We start from the raw sequence: 26291 nt of genomic DNA on the forward strand, positions 1-26291 counted from the left end.
CGCTGTTTCATCCCAAACGTCTACAAGGAATGTCACAAATTAGACGCTTACTAAGTATCTGCTGAATGGACTGGAACGAGGGGTGGACTTCACTTTGAAGGGGGATGTAAATTTACGTCAAATAGGAGTGATCCTCACTCTAAACAGAAGGGGACTCAGCCCGATTTTAAGTCCCCTTTTTAAAAAGTGGGGAAATTGATCTCAGGGGAGTAAAGTCAGGGGCGGGGGTCTTAGCAAACGAGGCACTGCTAATACACCAGCTGTGGTTAAACTGACTCTTTAAGTTGGCTTCCTAGATGGTAACCGCTGAGATGTGTAAAAAAGAGATTGATTTAGCTTACATCTCTGGGCTCTGGATATTCTCCTCGCTTTTTTATTCAACAAATATTTACTGTGTAGTATTTAGGGTTGAGTTGGAATCTTAAATGCAGCTGACTGACTATCCGGTTTATTCTCGGGAGCTACTTCCTTCCCCTCCCCCATCCTTTGGAGGCTAGGTGTGGGTCCTGGCGGCTAAAGTCCACCTACCAGCTCCTCTGCAAGGATGCAAAGTCCCTGCATTCCAAAGGGAGCTTTATGTAAGGTTCGAGTAATCAAACCGGCCCGAGCGCTGGGAAGGAACAACAAAAACCGTGTGGGGGTGGGGCTCCGAAGACCAAGTGTCCCTCTGAGACGGCTCTTATCTCCTGCCGGGGGGGGGGGGGGGGGGGGGGGGGGGGGAGAGTGTTTTTCTGAAATATGAGATTGTTGAATTGACACAGATACTGGAAACGTGGAAACGCCCAATCTCTCCTGGGTAACAGCTTAATAATTAGGATATTGAGCGTAGTTGTGGTAAATAAAAAGTGAGGATGGTAAAGGAGACACCCCACCCCAGCACTCTGAACAGGGACTGCAAGGAAAAAAGCCCTGGAGCCCTCTGAGTCACCACCAAGTCATCCGTTCCTCAGGCGAGTACTCAGTCTCAGTAGGGCGCCACCAGGCACCGGGGGTGAAGGCACACCAAGGTCTTTTTCCGGAGTTTGTGATGCTCTTCCTAAGAAACGTTACAACTGGGCAAAAATGGCCAGTTTATAAATACAGCAAAGGTAGAAAATTAGAGGAACTACAATATTCAGAGAGAAGAAAAAGATAGCATTGATATTCAAGAGGGTAGCTTTACTTTTGTGAAATAGTGTAAGGAAAAACATTTTAGGTAAATTGGAGGTTTCATCGAAGTGAATTTGGAGCCCAATTCCTGTTTTACATCTCCTCACTTCTGTCCTGAGTTCTCCAAGATTATCCCCAGGACCACTAACAACCCTATTCAAATTGTTATTTCAAAAATCACCTGTTAATCTGTGGCCAGTTCCTAAATGGAGCATCAGGGAAGGCTACAAGAAAATTAGTTAAAGATAAATAATGGAAAAGAGGTGATGTCATTGGCTAAGATTCAAAGGGCCGGAGACAGAAGGTTTTTTGGAAGGATATAAAAAGTGAAGAATGTAATAAATTAACTTTGGAGCTTGCCATTTTGGAAAAGGAGGCAGGGTACACGCGCAAGTCTAGGAAACAACTGGAAATGAAGTTTAAAAGAGACTTTAGGGATAGAGACAGATCTGAGAATCATCCTCATAAATGTGGAAGTTTTATATATATATATATATTTTTTTTAAATTTTAATCATTGTTCAAGTACAGTTTTCTGTCTGACCTGGAAGTTTTCAAAGAGGACCAAAAAACAAACCTTGAGAAATAGGAACAGATGGAAAAAAAAAAGTGATGAAGTATTCTGAGAGATAGGTGGAAAACTCCATGAAAGAGAAGTAGTCCAGTAGAGAAAGATCCTGAAATTTGGTGTTTGGAAGTTAGGGCTGATCTTGCAGGTGTCAGTTTCAGCAGAGTGGTAGCTCCTCTGCTCAGGCTGCAACAACAGGAGAATATCAAGAAAAGAAGAAAAGAAAGCATCCTTTGACTTAAGACAAGGGAAGTTTTATATTTGTTTTGTTTTTAGAAAGGAGAGTCTTGGTTATATTTTGAGAATAAGCCAGAAGAGTGAGCAAGAGTCAAAAAATAAAAGGGAGAGAGAGAACAGTAAAGTCTGGACCAACAGGAAAAGGTAAATCTGTGTTCTAGAACTTAAATTGGAAGACCAGGCTGGAAGGAATGATGACTTGAGGAAGTTGAATCAGATAAGATTGCTGGACCTGCGAGGATAAAAGCGACTCCTAGGGCAGGAGACTTTGTAAACAAGTTTTGGAACTGGGGAATCACCTCCAAGAGGGATGTAAGTGCCCAATGAAAGGCAAAAATGTCCTGGCTGGTGTAGCTCAGTGGATTGAGCACAGGCTGTGAACCAAAGTGTCGCAGGTTCGATTCCCAGTCAGGGTACATGCCTGGGTTGCAGGCCATGACCCCCAGCAACCACACATTGATGTTTCTCTCTCTATCTCCCTCCCTTCCCTCTCTAAAATTAATAAATATTTAAAAAAAAAAAAAAAAGAAAGGCAAAAATGAAAATGCTGCTGGAAAGTCTCCCTTTCAGCTGGAATAGGGTGATATCTAATCTGGGCCTTGAAAAAAACATGTAGTTGAAAGCAAAAGAAGAATGAAGTCAAGAAAACATGCAGAGGTTCTTGGGACGAGGTCTGTTGTGGGAACTAGAAGGAGCGCTTACAAGCTGAGCAAAAGGACAGAGGAGTAATGGAAAGTAAGTCTGGAAAGGTAGACTCTGGGATAGATTACATAAGGCCTTGAATGTCAGGATAAGAAATGTGGGCTTCATTGGGAGGTAATGGAGAGCCATTGAAGGTTTTTGAGCAAGAAGGTGGCAGTACTTCAAAAGGTTAATCTAGGTTAATATGATAAATACAATGACGAGGTGTTGGCAAAGGGAGGGAAACGAAAGGGACCATCCACCCTGATGTCCTTAGCATATCACTCATCATTGCTTTCTCAAGCTTTGTTTATAGATACCTTACTCTTCAACAGCAATAATATGTAATTATACTATCAATTGAGGCTTTTCTTTGTTGACTAAAATTTCTACTATGGGTGTTGTTAGGGAAGATAATAAGAAATACTCACTTTATATTCTCATTTGACATACTTTGTATACGCACTTGATTCTGGGTTCAGAATCTCCAAGAGTCCCCAAAAGATATTTTATTTTTTTTGACCGTCATCCTCCACTCTTTCCTCAGTCTGACTAGGGAGGTAGAGTCACAGAGATTCCTTGAGTGCAAGCCACTGATGTGGAACACTGAGTTGGGGGTAAGAGACATTCTAATTTTATTTTTGGGAAAGCTGCAATTCTAACCAAGTTTCCTAAAATCTCTGGGATTCAGTTTTTTTCTTGAGAAATTAAGAAGTTGGTCCCAGATTTCATAATTATATTGTTTCCTTTGGACTTCTGGGGCGGAGGGGAGACAGTCATGTTCTGTCTTCCTTTTTAGCATTAGCTGGGAACATGAATAAGTATAACCAAATGTGATACACAACTGGTGGCTGGGACAAAGAATTCCAGGCAACCTTTTTAGCCTAATGAGTCACTTTCTGATAAGGAAAGGACTCATCCCCAAGCTCCTCAAGTCTCCACACAGCCTCTAACTCCTTTACCATCTCAGCTGCCCCACCTCTAATGCTGTGAGGAACTAAATTCCAGTATGTTCAGAGTCTGCAGTATACATTGCAAAATGGGAGTATCCTTTAAAAGAAAACGGGGAAAAAAAAAAGAGCAAGAAGGCTACATATTTCCAATTCCAATGGAAACCAAAAGGAACAGATTCTTTCCACGTACTTTTTCCCTGTGAGTTGTTAAAATGCCGCACTGAGGAGAGAGCCAGCCTTCCTCTATACACCCAAACAACAGCTGATTCCACCTCGCCTCTTACTTTCCTTTCCTCATCAGTGAAGGAGACAGAAGCTTGGCAGCTTAAGCTTAAACACACATTCCCAAAGCCCCACATTCTCCCACAGGCCACTGTGACAAAGTGTTTCAGCAGACTCCCACTAATTGCCTGATTTCCTCAGCTTCTTTATCTGAATTTTTTTCAAAGTAATGTCTCAAATACAGAAGCAAAATGATATATGGACATAGTACTGGACTTGAAGACAAAATACCTGATACGGCAGCCACGGAGATGTGCAGCTCAGATCTCCTTTAAGAAAGAATCTGCCATTCAACTGCCAAAGTGCAGTTAGCGATCAGTCTCCAGCTATATCACTCTGGGATCCATTACAGTGTCAGAGTTAAGACCTCACCCTACCTGAGTGGCCCTTAGCCTGTGATTAGGCACAGGATGGGTTTTAGGGCTGGGCCATTTCTGCCCTCTGTTGGACTCCTTTACAGAATACTCTGCTCTGGAGCTTTCTATTAGGTTGACCGCAACTTGGAAGGATGGGCTTCATGGCTTGAGGTTTTCCTTGTCCAATTCAGCTACTTACATCCTTTCCTTTCACAGGTATCAAATCTGCATCACTATCTGAAGGCTTTCTCTACCCAGTCCTCCTCCTTTCCCCTTTATCTTTCACAGGCACTACCACCCCATGAACTGCTTGCACTCCTAATTTCTTGTCAGCACCTGCTTCCCAGACCACCTGAATGGACTCAGGAGTGGTCTGAAAAAGCAGGCAGTAAGTTGAGGTTTGGAATATGCATTACTCCCTACCTGGCTTGTAATAAGAACCTCTCCTGTGTAAGAATGTGGGCCACAGATAGTCTCTGGGACAAAATGGGGACCCACTTGCTAAAACTTTCACTGATGGTGAAGTGGGACAATGTTCCTATGGTGCAGTACTTCAAGCATATTAGGTAGGCAGAGAGGGAGCAGTGAATATAGGGACAACAGAATTGGTTGGCTGTTATTAAGTTGTCTTGAACACTGCCAAGAGATAATGAAAAAGCGAGAGCAGTTACCAAACATTAAGAATTAACTGTGAAGGCCAGAGAGCCTTTTATGGATTACAAAGAGGCATTTATCTATAGCAGTGGGAGAACAAAAATGTCTGGAGGTCAAATTTAGGATTTAAGAGAGTTCCAGGAGGCAGATCTGTAACCAAGATCAAGGCTTCAGGTTTGGAAAACTCAAGACCCTGCTATATGGAATGGAGATCTAGGTGGAACCCCCAAAGATTTTGGCTCCCTACATTCCTCTGTACCCTCAGACCTTAAGAGGAGGCCCATCCCTCCCTATTAAGAGCTAGCACTCCCTCCATGTGGAAAGACACTGCAGGAGTCTCTTCCCCTCAGAGTTTGCCTCTGCCTCCTGTCCTGACTGCCAGGATCTTAATTCGGATCAAGTTACAACATAGTCCAGAGAAAATATGCTGGTCCTGATGAGGGGCCCAAAGTACCTGCAAGAACTAACCAACATGTACCGGTAAGGGCTGGGGAATGCCTGTGGATTGGATTTTGATGGTGCTTAATCAAGGGGCTGAAATACAAGACTGAATAAGGGAGAGTTTATTGACTGGGGCTCACTCTCTTGGAATAGGATTTAACTTCCTGGTAAGGACCTGCCCCAATGGCTCCTAGAAATATGGAGGAAATGATAACCTTTACTGAGTGAAGTTCAACAGCCTGAATTGCCACAGCAATTGGGGGAAGGATTAAATGGCTCAGTGACATGGGCAAACTAAAGTAATTATAAGAGGCCAGAGGCCCTACCAAAGGCTGTGCTACAGGTGCAGGAACCACACTTACCAAGGTCATCAGGAATGGGCTAGTTAGAGGAGTGCCAACCTCACTGAGCAGCTTTTTCCTGCAAGCCAGAGATAACAAGAGGAGATGCTGCCATAGTTTGGTTCTTTTACAGCAACAGGGAAAATGGGGGCCCAAAGCAATAAAGGCCGAGTGTCAGCACTTAACTGCCAGAAGCCTGGGGGTGACAATTATAATAACTGGCAAGGTCAGAGGGGCAGCTCTGAGAGCTTGCCGCAAAGAATTATATAGATGGTTAATGCAACATGGAATCCCTTAGGGCAAAATAGATGTGTAGTCAAAACAAGTGTATTGCTAAAACAATAGAAATTAATAAACCAAACAACAACAAAGAACAGGGTATTGCTGAATATATGTGATTGAAAGAAAGCATAGATATATGGGTGGGAACCTAGTAAAAAATGATCCCTTGTCATGAGTCAGTCCCTCAACCTAAGTCAGTTTTTATACCCAAACTTCATTGGTTAAAGAGGTGGCCAGGCCTTGTCTGGTGTGGCTCAGTTGATTGGGCAGCGTCCTGCAAAGCAAAAGGTCCCCAATTTGATTCTTGGTCAGTGTACATGGCTAGGTTACCTACAAGAGGCAACCAATAGATATGTCTCTCTCATTGCTGCTTCTCTCCCACACTGATGTTTCTCTCCCTCTCTCTTTACCTCTTTTCCCCTCTCTAAAAATAGATTTTAAAAAAGAGGTGACCTGATGTCCAAAACTGGCAATACCATGGTAAGTATACACTGTAATGATCCCCCAGTTCTTCCAGAAAGGGACTTATATTTACTCAGGTAAACATCAATAGATGAGGAGAACACACGGGCATTGATTTAGTGTAGTGTTTGTTTGTTTGTTTGTTTGTTTGTTTTGGTAATCACATGACTTTTTTTCTTAAAGATTTTATTTATTTTTAATAAATAAATAAGGAGGGAGGGAAAAGGAGGGAGAAAGAGAGGGAAAGAAACATCAATGTGTGGTTGCCTCTAGTGCGCCCCCAACTAAGGACCTGGCCTGCAATCTAGGCATGTACCCTGACTGGGAAATGAAGTGGGGACCCTTTGGTTCGCAGGCTGGTACTCAATCCACTGAGCTACACCAGCCAGGGCCAAATGACCTTTCATTGAAATATTTTCCTTTGTAATTCTCAACTAGCTGAGCATTCTACTATACCACTGTTTATTTTTATTTATTTATTTATTTATTTAATTTTATTTTATTTATTTATTTTTTTTACCCTCACCTAAGGACATGTTCATTCATTTTAGAGAGGGGGGAAGAGTGGGAGGGAGGGAGAGAGAGAGAGAGAAACACTAATGTGAGAGAGAAACATTAATTTATTTTATTTTATTTTATTATTATTTTTTTTACCCTCACCTAAGGACATGTTCATTCATTTTAGAGAGGGGGAAAGAGTGGGAGGGAGGGAGAGAGAGAGAGAGAAACACTAATGTGAGAGAGAAACATTAATTTATTTTATTTTATTTTATTATTATTTTTTTTACCCTCACCTAAGGACATGTTCATTCATTTTAGAGAGGGGGGAAGGGTGGGAGGGAGGGAGAGAGAGAGAGAGAAACACTGATGTGAGAGAGAAAGGCAACATCAGTTGCCTTTCACAGTACCCCAACTGCAGACCAAACCTGCAACCCAGGCATGTGCCCTGACCAGGAATTAAAACTGTGTCCTTTCAGTTTAAGGGACAATGCCCCAACCAGCTGAGCCACATCGGCCAGGGCTGCATCACTGCTGATGTCATCTATGATGTCATGAGAGTGGTGGTCATCATCATTGCAGCCCACAGACTGAGCAGTCCCCAGGATCTCTTTGATGGTTCCAGAGAGTTCTCTAGCTAAAGACTGGTGCCACATCTGTTGGGCAATTTTGGCAATCTAATCAAAAGTGATAATTCCACTGTGCTTAATGGTTTTTGTTTCTTTTTGCTTCTTTCTGTCTTGTGGCTGTTCTTTGAGGGCTTTGACGATCAGGCCGGAGGCAGAAAGCACTACCTTAGTCGGGGCCTGTCTATTCTGAATCGTCAGCATCACTGGCCCTTCCAATGACCATTTTATTTGGCCATGTCATCACCAAGCTTTTTTGGAGAGAGGCCCAAAGAGCCCATCTTGGGCATCAGGGCAGATGTGGCACCAACTGCAACTCAGATATATGATGTTGATCTTATTGGGGTCGAAGTTTGGCCTCATGGTGGAGGCAGCTGGTGTCTAATAAACTAGGATCAGGATGACCAAAGGAAGTTGCACCTATGCCACCTTTGAACCAAAAGCCAAAAGAACACCTAGGCATTTTGAGGGCTGCTAAACACAGGATCAGAGTTGACACTGATACCTACAGACTCAAAGCATCATCATCATACCCTTGTTGGAGTGGGACCTAATGTGGGCAAGTAATAAATAGAGTGTTAGTCAAAGTCCAGTTTACAGTGGGTCCACTTCATCTAGTCAAAAGCAGTCTGGTCTGTTTGGACATCCTGCAGAACATCCCTTTGATCCATTACATTGATGACATCATGCTGATCAGTCAGGATGAGCAAGAGTAGTTAGCATGTAAGAAGCCTTGGTAAGACACATGTGCTCCAGAGTGTGGAAGATAAATCCCTACAAATAAAGTTTCAGGGGGCTACCACATCAGTAAAGTGTTTAGGAGTCCAGTGTTTAAGACACATGCCAAAACGTCCCTTCCAAAGCAAAAGACAAGTTGCAGCATCTTCTGTCCTTACCACAGAGAAGGAATCACAGTACCAGGGAGACCTCTCCTGGGTGTGAGGGCAATACTTCCCTCACTAGGAGCACTGCTCTGGCCAATACCCTAAGTGACACAACAGACTGCCAGCTCTGAATGTGGCCTGGAGTGGGAAAGGAGTAGCACCACTGTTTTAGCTCATGCTGCTGTAATTAAACACCACTGACTGTGTAGATTTTAAACAACAAACATTTATTTCTCACCGTGCGAGAGTCTGGGAAGGTCAGGATCATGGTGCCTGCAAAGCTGGTCTTTGGTAAGGGCTTCCTGGTTCGTAGATGGCTGTCTTTTCTCTGTGTCCTCAGGTGGCAGAGGGGAGGGAGGGATCTCTCGAGATTCTTTTACAAGGACACTAATCCCATTCATGAGGACTCCACCCTCATGACCTAATCACCTCAAGGCCCCGCCTCTTACATCATCACCTTGGGCGTTAGGATTTCAACATATGAATTCTGGAGGGACACACTCAGACCATGGCGCCAACATACCAGCATTCTCAACAACCTTCTGGGGGACTCTGTGCTTCCTGTTCCAGCAGCTCTGAGCTCAGTAGGGTTAGAACTTCAAATGCCCAAAGGAGCATACTCTTTCTGCAGGGTCACATTAAATGACATGCCATGACTGCCAACTGGGCACTTTGGACTCCTTCTATATGGGGAACAGCAGGCCCCCCCCAAAAAATGACCATGTCGTCAGGGGTAGTTTACCTTGATCAGAGAAGAAATAGGATTGTTGTTACAGTATTACACGGCTGGGATAGGGAGGAATTTGTGATTCGCCTGGGCACCCCTTGGTACTCCCTTGCCTGGTTGTGACCAAGAATGGACAAGTGCAGCACTCTGTCCTGAGAAAGGGCCTCAGACCCATGAGGACTTAGGGTTTGGGCTGCACCGCCAGGTAAGCCTCAGAGAAGTAGAAGTGATGGCCTGATGGTGAGGTGGATTTAGAGTGGAGGAAGGAAAAATGAGTACCAGTGGCCGTCCTGGGACCAACTGCAGCAATGGGTGCTCTGCTTTTTTCCAATAACCTCCTTCATCCAAGTTTCTCCTCAGAAACAGAGTTCCATGGAACCCTTACCAAGTAGGTAAGAAGTGAATCCACATAACACAAGGGGAAGATTGTAACAGCCATGGAGTTTCCTCATTTGGATTTCCTCAAGAAAGTACCTTCTGTTCAGCTGCCAAGAGTGCAGTGATCTTCCAGCTTCCAGCTACAGCACCTTCAGGATTCACTATTTATTCAAGTTGAGACCACACTCTTCTCAGGCAGCCCGCAGCCAATGACTGAGCATGATTTGGGCACTAGAACTGGCCATTTCTGCCCAACATGATTACCCCTAATTGGCAATCTTTGGATGAGACTTTGTTAGCGCTGATTGTGACTTGAGGCTCTCCTTGTCCAATCCTGCTCTCTCTCTCTCTCTCACAGGCATTAACCCCAATACACTTCTTAATTTTGTCTCAGCACCTGCCTTCCGAAGGACCCAAGCTGATACACCCAGGCAATAACATAATGTTAAACAGAAAAATAAAAGCTACATATAATTATACACACAAATATACACACACTACAATTACAAAGATATTTTAAATGTGAACGTATATAGATGAGACCTGAAAGAAGACATAAGATAATAAAAGTTGTTTATCCATTAGAGTAAAAGGATTGCGAACCAAATTTTTTTCCAGCATGAATACTTTTACATAATCGGGGAAATAAATCATAAATTTTGAAGGTGAATCCGCTGAGAATAGTAAATTTAAAAAAATTTCTATAATCATGTGACTATAGCATTTATATTAAGACACTTATAACTGAAGTTTTTTAAAAAATTTATGCACAAAGAGCTAGCACTGTTTCTGCGGTAAGTCAGATTCTTGAATGACACGTTCATGGAAGTTCACTTAGTCCAACTTAATGAAACTTGTATCCTTTGTGTACTGACGGAAAACTTAGTGGCACAGATTGAGGTCATATTTCCAGATCAGACCATGCGGGTTTGAGCAGATGTGACAAGAATGAGAATATTGGCTGCATTTTCTTGCATGGCTTCAGTAGAGCTGCTGGTGACCCATGTTACTCTCTTGGATGCAAGGAGGCAAAAAGTGAATTAATTTTTTATTTTTTTATTTATTTATATTTATTTATTAAGATTTTATTTATTTATTTTTAGGAAGGGAAGGGGGAGAGAGAGAGAGAGAAGAGAAACATCAATGTGCGGTTGCTGGGGGTTATGGCCTGCAACCTAGGAATGTACCCTGGCTGGGAATCGAACCTGGGACACTTTGGTTCACAGCCCAAGTTCAATCCACTGAGCTATGCCAGCAAGGGGTGAATTAATTTTTTTAAAGATTTTATTTATTTATTTTTAGAGAGGGGGAAGGGAGGAAGAGAGGGAAAGAACCATGCACGTGCAAGAGAAACATCTTGCACATGGGGAGGTTGTCTCTCGCACACCCCCAACTAGGAAAAGTGGCCCACAATCCAGGCACATGCCTGGAAATTCTATTCCCAGACCAACTGGGAATAGAATTGATGACATTTAGGTTCATGAATGATGCCCAACCCACTGAGCCAAACCAGTCAGGGCCAATGTTTTTTAACCCATCCTTTATAGTTGACGTAGCGTTGTTTATATATTACACAAAAGTAAGGAGAAAATAATATTGGTTCTAAAACTAGTTTCTGCCCCTAAAAAGCTGAGGGACTTTGGGCAACTGAGTTTTAGTTTCCTTGTCTACAAAATTTTAATAATTGTGAAAATAAAATGATATTAGGAATATGAGCACATTTCGTTATTGCATAACACTATAAAGTTGTAAAATATTATTGTTATTATCAACTTGGATCCTACATGTAAGAAAGTTGGTCAAGCAACAAATGTCTATTGAGTATCTGTTATGTGCCATGTACCATTTGTATTACTGGGTTGGCAAAAAAACCTGTTTAGTTTTTTCTGTAAAATAAAAGACACATTTTTCATTTTTGCCAATAACTTTGTTGATTTGGATATGTTGAGTATGTCGGCTATCTCCCGCTATTGCCTTTTCATGGGTAGAGGCCAGGGGTGCTGCTAAACATCTTCCAGTGCATAAGACAGCCCCACAGCAAAGAATTATTTGGCCAAAATGTCAAAAGTACCAAGAAACTTTGCAAAGCACTTTTGACACATTTGATCAGTCACAACACCTTCCTCATAAACTGCACAAACAATTTTTTGCATTTCAGTTGGATTTTTACCTTTCTTGAAATACAGTGGTGAACACAGAAGGTAAGATCCTGCACCCGAGGAGAGTCTATTTTGATGCAGGAGGGACAGAAAATAAACAGGTAAATTAATTGATAGGATGTTGATAAGTGTCATTATAAGTGTTTATAATAAAGCATAATATGCTGAAAATGTTGCGTATCTTCTTCCATCTTAAATATTTAAATGGCTGCACAAAAATTTACCAATTTTGAAAAAGTTTTTAAATATGCATGCTGATATGACAGCTGTCATAATACAGTCCAACAAAATTGTTTCAAATGAAGTTAAAGACATCTAAGCACTACTAGAGCCATCATATGGAAAAAAGTAAACGAGCTTTTTGGCCAACCCAATAGTTTTCTATGGCTACTGTAACAAATTACCATATATTTGGTGGCTTAAAACAACACAAATTTATCATCTTACAGTTCTGGAGGTCAGAAATCCTAAAATTAATTTGTCAGTAGGACTATGTTTCTTCTAAAGGTTCTAGGACAAAATCTGCTTCTTGGCCTTTTCCAGCTTCTAGAAGCTGTCTGTATTCCTTGGCTCATGACCCCTCTTCCATCTTTAAAGCCAGCAGCATAGCATTTTCAAACTTCTCTCCCACTTTTTAAAAAATATTTTATTTATTTTTTAGAGAGAGGGGAAGGGAGGGAAAAAGAGAGGGAAAGAAACGTCAATATGTGGTTGCCTATCATGTGCCCCTCACTGGAAAGCTGGCCTACAACCCAGGCATGTGTCCTGACTGGGAATTGAACTGGGGACCCTTTGGTTTGCAGGCTGGCACTCAATCCACTGAGCTACATCAGCCATGGTTCTCTCCCACTTTCTGCCCACTGCTTCTGTTGTCACGTCTCCTTCTCCACTCTGATCCTACTACCTCTCTCTTATGAGGACCCTTGTGATCACCCGTATAATCTAGTATACTCTCCCCATCTTACAATCCTTAATCACATCTGCTAAAAACCTCATGAGGTAACATATTCAGGAGTCCTAAGATTAGGAGGTGGCCATCTTTGGGAAACCATTAATCTGCATTACTGTGGTGATACAGTGGTGAACACAGAAGGTAAGATCCTGCACCCGAGGAGAGTCTATTTTGATGCAGGAGGGACAGAAAATAAACAGGTAAATTAATTGATAGGATGTTGATAAGTGTCATGAAGATAATTTTAAAAAGGCATCACAATGGTGACTAGGTATGAAGAGTGGTCAGCGAAGTCACTCTTAGGAGGCTTTTGAGCCAAGCCTGAAGGCAATTACTGGCACCCTTGGCTCTGTTTCCCTAGAGTCTTTCGGAGATTTTTGGAAAATCTAGGGCCTGTTAGTTCTGGAAGTAGCTGACTGTTACCCTCCCCACTTATGAATGAGCTCTATTAAGCAGACCAGTTCCAACCCACACAGTAAATATTAATTTGTTACCACCATCCTCGGGATTTTAGTCTCTTGTGTTTCTAAATTTTAAGTCAAGGTCAAGAACCAACCTTGTGCATAGTAAGTATCTCATGCTCTTTGTTTCCAACTTGGGTCTGGTGTAACGGATCCCACATAGAAGGGTGGCAAGAAGAAGAAAGACTGTTCTGCCATCAGCAAGGTGACCAGAGAGTACACCATCCACATTCACAAGTGAATTCATGGAGTGGGTTTCAAGAAGTATACCCTCAGGCACTCAGAAAGATCCAGAAATTTGCCACAAAGGAGATGGGAACTCCAGATGTGCGCACTGACAGCAGGCTCAACAAAGCTGTTTGGGCCAAAGCAATAAGCAGTGTCCCATACCATGCCCAAGTGTGGTTGCCCAGAAAATAAAATGAGGATAAAGATTCACCAAACAAGCTCTATATAGTGGTCACCTACATACCTGTCACCACTTTCAAAAATCTATAGACAGCTAATGTGGATGAGAACTAACTGCTGATTGTAAAATTAAGTTGTAAAACTGCCAAAATAAAAAAGAAAGAAAGAACTGACCTTGTTGCTTTAGGATTAAAAACAGCCCCGGCACTGTTTTATGCATATTGTCTAGCATAAGAGCCCTAAAGCTGCAATGCAGTGGCAGAGACCGAACTGGGTATGATTTAAATCCTTTGGAAATAATTTCCAAAACCTTTTTGGAAAAGTTCAAAGTGGACTGGCCTCAGCGAGGGTCTGGTTCATTGCTGAATCCTGGGGCAGAGAAACCAGGCCCTGGATCCACCCATTTGGTGAGCTGGACTGGGTCTCTCAAGTTTTGCAGCACACGAAGACAAAGAACTGGACCTTAGGATCAGCACAGCAACCGGCTTCCCTGGCAGAAAGCCATCTTTTCCTGCAGGCTGTGAAAGGGAGGGGACAGGGAGAGAGTCAGCCAACTAAATAAGGAATTACAAAAAGTTTACAAAAAGAACAAAACACTCTCACCCCAACTAACCAAAGACTAACTCCTCTTCATTCTCCCAGGAGAGGGTGTGGCTAATTTATCCTGGTGTGTGCCTGGGAATACTACAATGATGCTCTCGTATTTTGTCTCCTGAGTTGTCCTTTGTTTTCCCAAAATCATTATTTTATTTCAAAACAACCTTCTCTTTGATTGTAAAGATAAATTAGGCCAATTTATATATGCAAAAGTAAATGTATATAAATTAAATATCCAAAGTATGTGATCATAAATATTTTACATATAAGATCCTTCTTTTCCTTTTTCTTAACAGCTTTACTGAGGTACGTGACATACAGCAAAGTGCACAAATGTAAATGTACAATTTGACAGTTGTGACATACATATATATGTCAGTCAAGATAGTGAACACAGCCATCCACCAGAAATTGGGGTAAGGGTGGGGTTGGATGTGTTCTCCCTGGGTTTTAACCTCTTGTTATCAGCTCACAAATTTGTACTCTGAGTAATGAGACGAGATGAATCATTCATAAAAATTTTTTGCGCAAAAGTGGGAAGAAAGAAAAACAACTTCCCACACACTTGGCAGGTAATCAGTAGTTCATTAACCTAAATCATGTCACTGCACACCCTTTCTTCATTGTGCACAGGACTCAGCTGGAATGTACAGGGCTGGGAAAGGCGCCCAGCTGGAGTCCCAGGCCGCCTCCTGGCTGCCCTGTGTGGGGTAGGGGGGATTCTGGCCCTCAGTTCTCTAATAGGCCTGCCTTCCTACAGTTCGTTCTCACTGGGTACTCAGCGAGAATGGGTACTTCACATGGGTACTTCAGCCCAGGGCCTCAGGCATGAGTCCAGTTTCTTCCCCATCTATAACTTCTCAATCTTCCCTGTGGTCTAAGAGGAGAAGGTGCTTATGTATCCTTCGTTCCAAAGCCAGCCTCTCCTCCTAGTGTCTAGACTTAATACTTCCTACTCTTCTCCACTATTCAGCAATATTTTTTTTATATACCTACCAGGTGACAGGCACTGTTCTAGTTTCCTGGAATATAGCAGAAGTTAAAACAGTAATCCCTGCCTTTGTGAGCTTACATGCTAGCTAAGCAGGGAAACTAAAACCTATACCCTAACTTCCACCAGTCTTTCTTCTCTATAGTTTTCAATAAGTTGCTCTCTGAGTTACTTTCCTTCTGCTCTCAAAGATGCATAGGAGAATATTATCCTCATCTTCTTCCAACTTGTAGCTGCTCTCCTATTCCTTTCCTTTCTATTCACCATTGATTGAATGAAACAGTTTATACCCCATGGTTCAAGTCCTCTTGTCCCTCCTCTGCAGCTGAACTCAGAAACTGAAGACCTTCTCCAGTCCTCCCTCTGCTGAATGTCCCTTGTTCCTCTGCACCCTGGTTTTCCACACTCTTTCTTCCTTGGGTTTCTACACTACTGCTTTGTCTCTGATCTTCTACAGCTCCAGCTCCTCCCTGTCTCCTCCATGGGTACTTCTTCCCCAGTCCTTGACTATGGACAAGGTTCCTTCTGCTGCCCTCTCCTCTTCTTCCTCACTCTCCTGCTTTCTATTGCCACCTCCAAGGCTAGACAACTCTCAGATCTCTATTTAAGCACTGACTTCCCATTGGTGTCCAAGAGCTGGATATCTAACTTTCTTCAGGACTTCTGCACCTGTGCATCTCACCCTTACTTAGGACACATAAAAACCAAGTGTGTTAACTTCCTCAGTCCACCAGCATTCCATCCCAGCTTCCTTGTCTCGACAACAATAGTCCTTAATCCTTCCAATACCAGAATGAACAATTCCTTGCTTAGAATTGTGCTGAGACACTAATTATCAGGAAAACCAGCCAGCTCCCTGAGTAAGGGAAAATTTAGTTAATCGGTCAATTAAGTGTAGGGGATAATCATAACCTTGGGTAAAGAAGGCTAGAGAGCAGCCTTTGGCTTCAAAGGAAGACTCACCATTGCTAGGTTGAATTCCGCACAGCACTAGAGTGGACTAGGGGAAGAGAAGGGTGCCTGGAGCCTCAGAGAAAGCGGATTGGAGGCAGGAGGGAGAGGAAGGGTAAGGGGCTAGAGTCAGCTGTTCGCCTATTCTGTACCCTGGGCACGGCTACTTCAACAGAGTTTTGCTCCCCATTAGTCAGCGAATTGATGTGGGGTGACAATGATAAAAAGCAGGAAACTCTTATTACTAATACATATTAAATGGTACCCTGGAAGGGATCCTGAAACAGAAAAAGGATATGAGACTAAAAACTAAGGAAATCTGAATAACATATGAACTTTAGTTCATAATATTGTATCAATATTGGCTCAACAATTGTGATAATGTACCAATCTAAAGTAAGATGTTAATAACAGGGAAAACTAGGTGTAGGGTATATGAGAGAACCCCTCTGTAGTTACTATCTTTGCAATTTTTCTGTAAATAGGAAACTATTCCTACATCATTCATTAAAAAAATAAAAGGTAAATTCTAATGAATTCTTGATTTTGAAACTTTGGCTCCCTAAGCTCAAGGGGAAGGACCTATCACTGGGAGAAGCCATGCTGAAGGGACTGTCAAGGGCACTATTGTTATTCCCCAAACCTAGAAACACTGGTGTTAGCTTTGATGTCATCCTCTCCCAGGCCCTCTACATCTAAACTGTCAGCAAGTACTGTTGATCGAAATGTAAAATAATGTATCTCTCATCTGTCAATTTCAGTGTACGGCATTAAAAGCTTTGTTTCTGTATAGGGAAAAAATGCTGCAAATAAAATCAAAAGACTTATGAGTCAGGAACAATATTTATAATTCAAATAATAAGCAAAAGGCTGATTAATTTATATGAAGAAATATGAAAGACAAGCAGACTAAAGGGAAAATAAAAAATGAATGGCAATAGGCAATGCACAAAAAGAGAAAAAGAAGAATGACTAACAAACACAAAGAAAAAATGTTCAACTTTACATGTGATCAAATGAATGCAAATTAAAACAACTACATGGGGGGGACCCAAGAAAACCCAGAATTTATTTATTAAAAATTGTGTATTTATTCTCACATGTTTAAACTTCAGTCAGCTTCAAAGTACTTTCCATTTGATGAAATACACCTATGGAGACATTTTTTCCACTGCTCAAAACAGTTTTTGAATTTGTCGATTTTGATGCTTTTTAGTGCTTCTAGCATTTTTTGGTTTCACCTCTTCCATGTCAGCAAAAGTTTTCCCTTTGAGGGCTCTTTTCATCTGGGGAAACCAAAAAAAAAAAAATGCACTCAGGGGCTGAGACTGGGTGAATAGGAAGAGTGGGGCATGGGGGTCTTGCCACTTTTCGGTCAAGGACTGCTGAACACGCAGCACAGTATAGGTGGGTGTGCTCGGAAGTCATCCATCATGAAATGGGCAAAAGAGTTGAGAGTCTTCAAAAAAATTCACGGAAGCCAAATGCAGTCTCTCACAACGCCAGCTGGTACAATGATATCGAGGGGTTCCTAGAACACTCACCTAGAGGGGGGGGCCTGTACTACAAGGGGCCCACACTCCAGAAGTTAATTCCAGGTTTTTTTGGTAACCTCTCATACAAGATGCCATTTTTCTGCTAATCAGATTGGCAAAATTTTTAATGTTTGGAAATTTATGGAGTTGGCAAGCTGTAAAAAAAATAGGCTTTCTCAAATATTCTTGGTAAAAATAAAAATCAATACAAACTTTTTGGAGAGCAACAGGCAATAACAATCATTACTTGAAATACAAATGTCCTTTGACTTAGCAGCAATTCTGCTAGTGCAGTGTATGAATATAATTTCAAGATATGCCAAAGTGTGTGTATGTGTGTGTGTGTATACCTGTATCTACATTACAAGGATGGTCTATTCAGCATAATTTCTAAAAGTAAAATCCAAAGTAATGTCCATAAAAAGACACCCAAGAAATAAATTATAATACATCTATACTATAGATGTTAAAAGGAAGTAGGTTTGAGGCGCTGGCTGGCGTAGCTCAGTGGATTGAGCGCGGGCTGCTAACCAAAGTGTCGCAGGTTTGATTCCCAGTCAGGACACATGCCTGGGTTGCAGGCCATGACCCCCAGCAACCGCACATTGATGTTTCTCTCTCTCTATCTCCCTCCCTTCCCTCTCTAAAAATAAATAAATAAAATCTAAAAAAAAAGGAAGTAGGTTTGTATATGTCAATATGAAAATATCTCTCAAGATAGAATATTGAGTTTTTAAAAAGGAAAATATGAGGAAGGAAGAAAGGAAGGAAGGAAGTTAGGAAGGGCAGAACAATATTTATAATATGACCTCATTTACAAAATTAAAAATACATACACACAAACATAGAGGGCCAGTTACACAATTAGTAACCCAGTAGCACAAGATGAAAATGATGTGGGGGCTCTCGTTCAAAAGTGAAGACTTTCAAGTCACAGCAACAGAGCTTTAAACCAGCCCTTCTGAATGCAGGGCTCCATGCACAGGCCATAGGCCGTGAAGTTGGTCCTCTCCCTCTCCACACAATTCATCCTCGTTATTTACAGGTTTTGTATTTGCCAGTTCTCCTACTTGCTAAGATTTATTTGTAACCCCCAGATCAGTACTGCTCACAACACTTTCATGGTCATCCACAGACATGCAGAGAGCAGCAAACGATTCGAATAACAGGGACAGGCACGTTGGCAGCTGAAGTCAAGCCAAGCGATGCCCTGCCTTTTTGTTCCCGTTTTCATACAGTAAATGAGTATTCTGTTTGTGGTCTAGTTTTTTTGCATTTTTTTGCCAAGATTTTTGCATTTTGTGTGCTTTTTGTTGGTGCTTTTGCTATTTAAAATAGCCCCCAAATGTAGGGCTGCAGTGCTGTTTAGTGTTCCTAAGAAGGCTGTGATGTGCCTTACAGAGAAAATGCATGTTAGATGGGCTTCCTCCAGGAACAAGTCATAGTGCTGTTGATCACGAGTTCCACGATAATGAATCAACAATGTATTAAATAAGGTGTCTTTAGGAAGAAACACACAAAAAACAAGGTTATATGTTGATCCATTGAAAATGTTAGGATCAGAGGCTTACAGGAACCTAACCCTCTATTTCCTCCAGGAGCAATGGTTGAGTATGTGCTAATTCAGTGTTCAAGGCCAGCTTATAGAACAGAACTATCAAGAAAAACAACCAACCATGTGTATGACTTGTCATATATATTATATTTACATATATGTTGTACTTAAAAGTTTACTTGAAAAGCACAAGAAACTTTAAGAGTGGTTACTTTTGTGGAGCCAGACTGGGGCTAGGGAAGAGAAGGGGAGACTCTTGTTTTTCGTTTTTTTTACCTTTATATACTATTCAGTTTTTTAAAACTCTAAGCATATCTTAATTATATTTTTCAGAAAATAAGTTTAAAACCATGTATCTCTCAAATTCCCCTCATCTCGTCCATGTCTAATGCAACGTTAAATTAGGTCCTCACTACCTCAAGCCTAAATTATTGTAATGACCTCCTGCCCTTTCTTCTTCTAATCTTTTCTCTTCTCCAGTCTTTCCAGAAAACCACTGACAGATGGATCTTCCTAAGACACCGCTTTCAATACCACTTATCATTTCCCTCTGAAAAGTCTCAACAATTCTCCACTGCCTATTATAGCAAATCACTTTCAGAGTCTTATGTAGTCAGGTCTCAACTTGACCTCTCCCTGCTCCCCAATTCCAACTCTACTCTGTAGCCATCTCTTCTCACTCTGCACCTCATCTGCCCCCGTGCCATGCCAGTTTCTCCTCCCTACTTTTGCCTGTGATCTCCGGATCTGGGCCACACCTCTATCGAAATCTTGCCTACTATGTAGTTTCACTACCAGTGAAACCTTTCTTCATTTCTTTTTTCTTGTAATTGTTTCCACTTATGATTTTTGGGGGGGCTAAAACACACAATGAGTGCTTCATTTATATGTTATTTATGATGCTCTAATTGTATATTTATTTAAAAACCACTTAAGCACTTACTACATGCCAAACACTATTCCAATTACTTTACAAATATTACCTCATTTAATTTTCATGGCGGCCTTATGAGGTAGGTAGTATTACTACCCCTATTTTAAGTGTGGAAACTGAAGCACAGACTAAATTAATAAGTTGCCCAAGGTCACTCAGCAGAGCTGGAGCGCACACCCCAGTCTGACACTAGAGTCAGGCTCTTAACTATAAAAATTCTGCCAGCTGATTGTTCAAATGAATGAATTATATGACAAGCTTCTTGAAAGAGGGGACTATATCTCTCATTTCTTGTCTTGAGAGCCCAATATCATGCTTAAGAAAGTCTTATCATCTGCTTTCCTGGGCCTCATTTTTATGGGAGGCTCACACTCCTAGCCCTGGGAATGGACTTGAGACTGGGAAAGTAGGCATTAACCTAAGCATGGTCCTCTTGAATTTGTGAGCTGCCTCCCACCTCCTCGAATACCCCATCTTTCTCCCATAGAGGGGTGAGCCAAGCCTTTACTTAGCCACCCACTTCTGGCTTCCTCATCCTACTTCTTCTCCTCGCCAAGAGCTCAGTGAGTCCTGTGGCCACAAGGAGGCCAGATGGTATGATTGTCTAACCACTACACTGTACATCTAAAACTAATACAAAATAATATTGAATATAAACTGTAATTGAAAAAAATAAAAATTTTAAAAAAGAAGGTGAGATGGATGTCAACTCCAATGGGAAGATTCACTGAGTTTCTGGAGAGCTAAGGGTGTGATTTTCCTCATCCAGCCAGCTTCTGGCCTTTCTACCCTGTAGTCTACCCACATTGGGTCCTTCCAGGGTGCAGGGGGAAAAGTCACTGTTTTAGGATTCACGTGAGGCTGGGTCTGAGTCTTGGCTCTACCACTTACTGTTCAACTGCTTTCTGAGCTGCAGTCAGGCCTCTAAATTTAATTATGCTGTTGCTAACACAGTAAAAAAAAGAAGTGAGCACCTGCTATATGCCAAGCACAGTCCTAAGTACTTTACATATATGAACTTGTCCAATCATTAAACTCTATGAGGATGTGCTATTATTGTCTTCATTTTATTTTTTAAAATATGTATGTATGTATGTATGTATGTATATATTTATTTATTTTTTAGGGAGAGGGAGGGAGAAACAGAGGGAAAGAAATATCATTGTGAAAGAGAAACATCAACTAGCTGCCTCTTGTACATGCAGGGACTGAACCCTCAACCTAGGCACATGCCCCAACTGGGAATCAAACCCTGTACCTTTTGGTTTCTGGGACGATGCCCAACCAACTGAGCCACCCCGGCCAAGGCTATTGTCTTCATTTTACAGAGGAGGGAACTCAGGCACACAGAGGTGAAGTTACTTTCCCAATGACACATAGCTAGCAAGGAGCAATCTGGCAACCTTTAGAGCATTACCATGAAGATTTTTTTTAAAAAGGTACTATATATAAAATAGCTGACATATGAAGGCTACATAAAACAGAAAATCTACATAAGACTAATTTAAAGAAATTAAGATTTATTTCTCTCTTATATGGAAGAAGTTCAAAATAGGCAAAACAGGACTGGTAGGGCAGCTCCATCCCATGAGGGACTTGGGCTCCTTCTACATCTCTTCTTTGCTACCCTTAGCTCATGTTTCCATCCTCAAGCTTGCCTCCTGGCAACAGGATTGGTAGCTGCAAATACCACGCCCATATTCTAGGGAGCAGGACTAGAATGAGGCAAAGGTAAAAGGTGATACCTCTCAGCTAAGTGAGCTCCTTTTAAAGAGCTTTCCAAGACTTCTGGCCAAGATGGAGGCATAAGTAGATACACTGTGCCTCCTTGCACAACCAAAAGAAGGACAACAACAATTTAAAAACATGAAACAACCAGAACTGACAGAAAATCAAACTGTATGGAAGTCCAACAACCAAGGAGTTAAAGAAGGCACATCCATCCAGACTGGTAGGAGGGGTGAAGATAGACAGCTGGGCAGAGAGGACTCGAGGCAAGGCAGTGGCTGGAGGACCTGGGTGGGCAAGGTGGTGGCTGGCAGACCCAGGGAGGTGGGCAATTGTGGAGCAGGGAGCGCAAGGCTGCAGCTGGCCAGCAAGGCAGCAGCAGGTGGACTGGCAAGGCGCAGATTGCGGACTGGGTGGTCCCACATTCACATGCAAATAAGCCAGGAGAAACAACTGGGAAGCAGGATAGACTGTGCAACCCAGAGCCCTAGCTCCGGGAAATAAAGCCTCAAACCACTGACTGAAAACACCCATGGGATTTGAGGAGGCAGGAGAAACTCCCAGCTCCATGGGAGAGTTCACTGGAGAGATCCACAGGGTCCTAGAATGTACACAAATCCACCCACATGGGAATCAGCACCAGAAGGGCCCACTTTGCTTGTGGGTAGTGGGGGAAGTGACTGAAATCTGGCAGAGAGCAGAGCAAGTGCCATTGTTCCTACTTGGACCCCCCACACAACATCACAAAGCAGCCAGGTGGGTTACCCTGCCCTGGTGAACACCTGAGGCTCTGCCCCTCGTTATGTAACAGGCGCGTCAAGACAAAAAAAAATGGCCTAAACAAAAGAACAGATCAAAGCTTCAGAAAAAATACAACTAAGTGATGAAGAGATAGCCAACCTATCAGATGCACAGTTCAAAACACTGGTAATCAGGATGCTCACAGAATTGCTTGAATTTGGTCACAAATTAGATGAAAAATGAAGGCTATGCTAAGTGAAATAAAGGAAAATGTACAGGAAACCATTAGTGATGGGAAGGAAACTGGGACTCAAATCAACGGTGTGGACTAGAAGGAAGAAAGAAACATCCAACCAGAAAAGAATGAAGAAATAAGAATTCAGAAAAAATGAGGAGAGGCTTAGGAACATCCAGGGCATCTTTAAACATTCCAACATCCAAATTATAGGGGTACCAGAAGGAGAAGAGGAAGAGCAACAAGTGGAAAAGTTATTTGAACAAATAATAAAGGAGAACTTCCTCAATCTGGCAAAGGAAATAGACTTCCAGGAAGTCCAGGAAGCTCAGAGAGCCCCAAAGAAGTTGGACCCAAGGAGGAACACACCAAGGCACATCATCATTACATTAGCCAAGGTAAAAATGAAGGAGAGAACCCTAGAAGCAGCAAGAGAAAAGGAGGCAGTTACCTACAAAGGAGTTCCCATCAGACTGTCAGCTGATTTCTCAAGAGACCTTACAGGCAAGAAGGGGCTGGAAAGAAATATTCCAAGTCATGAAAGACAAGGACCTACATCCAAGATTGCTCTATCCAGCAAAGCTATCATTTTAGAATGAAAGGGCAGATAAAGTACTTCTCAGATAAGGTCAAGTTAAAGGAGTTCATCATCACCAAGCCCTTATTATATGAAAATGTTAAAGGGACTTATCTAAGAAAAAGAAGATAAAAAATATGAACAGTAAAATGACAGCAAACTCACAATCATTGACAACCACACTGAAAACAAAAACAAAAGCAAACTAAGCAAACAACTAGAACAAGAACAGAAACACAGAAATGGAGATCACAAGGAGGGTTATCGGGGGGAGTGGGAGGAGGAGAGAGGGGGGAAAAGGTACAGAGAATAAGTAGCATAGATGGTAGGTAGAAAATAGATAGGGGGAGGGTAAGAATAGTATAGGAAATGTAGAAGCCAAAGAACTTATATGTATGACCCATGGACATGAACTAAAAGGGGGGAATGTGCAGGTGGGAGGGGAGTGAAAGGGGAAAAATGGGACAACTGTAATAGCATAATCAATAAAATATATAAAAAAAAACAAAAATAAATGAAGAGCTTCCCAAGAAGCCCTGTCTGAATGTTCCCACCCATAGCTCACTGCTTCTTCTACCTGAGGGAGCACATCACTACTATCAAAAACTTAAGGGCTCTGTTAGTAAGGAAGCACAGAGTATTGGATATTGAATAGGCAACTGGAAGTCTCCCTCCCCAGGCCTGGAGATGGCATCTCCAACCCTAGATACCTACGTTTCAGTGTCTTCTCATTTGACAGTCTTTCTGAAGTCTAACTTTAGTTTCTTCTTTTGTTGTCTCAGCTTCTTGTTCTGTTTTTGCTTAAACCCTTTATTTTTAAAAAAATATTTTTAAGGTTTTATTTATTTATTTTTAGAGAGAGATGGAGTGAGGGAGATAGAGAAAAACATCAATGTGTGGTTGCCTCTCATGTGGCTCCCACTGGGGACCTAGCCCACAGCCCAGGCATGTGCCCTGACAGAGAATCGAACTGACGACCCTTAGGTTTGCAGCCCATGCTCAATTCACTGAGCTACACCAGCCTGGGCTAAAACCCTTTATTTTTATACAGGGGACAGACAAGAAGCAGAGTCTTCATCCTCTGGATGGTTCAAACATTGAAAACCATTCATTCATTCACTTGACAGATATTCACCAAATACCAATTATTAACCAGGAATCACACAAGGCTCTTGAGACACATACATTGAAAAAAAAAAGTGTTCAGAGGCCTCATTTGACTTATAGTTAAAGGGGGAAAATATGTGTTTTTTTTAAGAAAGGTAACTGTTCTTTAACCAACAGTTATGATTCTCACAGAGGAAGGGTGCTTCACCAAGCTGAAGAGACGCGGGAGTAGGCCCAGTGAGGACACGCAAATCCAAGGCAAGGTGGCAGAATAGTGCATGCAGTGCCCCGGGAATGGCAAGGAGGTTTGTAATACCAGAGCACAGTCTTACAAAGTGCCCCAGTGTAAGAGAGTGCCCAGTGCTCAGGGGCAGGGGATGAGGCTGAAGAGGTAGGAAAGAATGGAAGGTAAGACCTCATAGAATTTTTATGACAAATGTTTAACTCAAGCCTGTAAGTGATGGGGAACTATTGGAGAGTAACGTGGTGAGATTCACATGTTAGGTGGGGAAGGAGGGGTGTGAGGCTAGAGGTAGGGACCTCTTGTGGGAGGCTATTTTGATAGTTTAAGAAATGATAAATTAGGGCATGGTGGGCAGAATGGAAAGAAAACTTAGAGAGTGAGAGAAATGAGCACTGTAAATAAAGACAACATTTCTCCTTCTCACCTGAGCAGCCAAAACCTTCTGGTTGTAACTAATGCCAGTGGCTGGCAATGGTCTCCAGAATGGATGAGAACAGGAAGATTATATGGCTGGAACATAGCTCAACCTCACCCTGGGGACTTAGTCCTTTCTCTCCCATTTCAAACTTCAGGCTGTGTTTCTGGGTGTGTGAGCTAAGGGTGCCAGAGGCTTCTAGTGCTCAGCAATATCTACATTCTCCCTGTTTTCCTTTTGCATAAGCCAGACCCCACCTCCAGCCTCCACTATAGTTAGACTTGACCATGAGACAAAGTTCTAGCCGAAGGAATATGAAGGGAAGTAATGTGTACCAGTGCTTCTCAAACTATACGTGGCAAAAAGACAAGGTTTTTTCCTTTCTAATCCATTGTAGACCAAAACTTTTGTAAAATACAGTACAAATTAGTTATTAGAAAATTAAATTTAAAAAGATATACCTTAAGTCCTAATTTTTTATTAAATTCAGCAGACAAGTAAAATTACTCTATCAAAATTGCTGTAAGACTGGCCTGGCTGATGTGGCTCAGTGGATTGAGTGTCAGCTTGCAAACCCAAATGTTGCTGGTTTGAGTCCCAGTCAGGCACATGGCTGGGTTGTGGGCCAGGTTCCCAGTTGGGGGGGTGTGAGAGAGAAACATCAGCTTCTCTCTCGCATCTATGTTTCTCTCCCTCTCTATCTCCCTCCCTTCCCCTCTCTCTAAAGATAAATAAAATCTTTTTTAAAAAATTGCAATAAGACTTTCTAAAGACTTTCCATTTCTGTACTTATCATGTCATGCACCATTAACAAATAGTTTGCAAACTGACAAAAGCCTGTGCAGCCCATCTGGGGGGAGGCACCTACTTCTAGGCCCATGAACCCACCGCCCCCCCACGTGTGGTCCTCCGTGCTTTCTGCAGGCAGGCCTCCCTTCATTAACCTGGTTCCTGATGGCCGCATGGAAGAGGGCTGCCCTGCCATCCAAGGAACAAGAAATAAGCTTCTATTGTAGTCGAGCCATTTTCCTAATTTATTATAACCATTAGTCTGTCCTAATACGACATGCTTCTACTATTTCTTTCACAAGAGTAATTCTGTTCAGAAAAAATGCTCGGTAAATGTTGGTAGTGAGAGGTTAAGAACCAGTGTTAGGATGGAATGTGGTCCATGCTCTCTGGA

General features: G+C 42.1%; 2 pseudogenes; one reads left to right on the top strand and one right to left on the bottom strand.

The window, feature by feature from the left end:
* Nucleotides 1-10352: 10352 nt before the first annotated feature.
* LOC114489244 lies at nucleotides 10353-10523 on the bottom strand (annotated as a pseudogene).
* Nucleotides 10524-11468: 945 nt separating this feature from the next.
* Nucleotides 11469-14318, top strand: LOC114489105 (annotated as a pseudogene).
* The last annotated feature ends 11973 nt before the right edge of the window (nucleotides 14319-26291 follow it).

Source organism: Phyllostomus discolor, chromosome 14 (assembly GCF_004126475.2).
Source record: "Phyllostomus discolor isolate MPI-MPIP mPhyDis1 chromosome 14, mPhyDis1.pri.v3, whole genome shotgun sequence".
Taxonomy (NCBI): Eukaryota; Metazoa; Chordata; class Mammalia; order Chiroptera; family Phyllostomidae; genus Phyllostomus; species Phyllostomus discolor.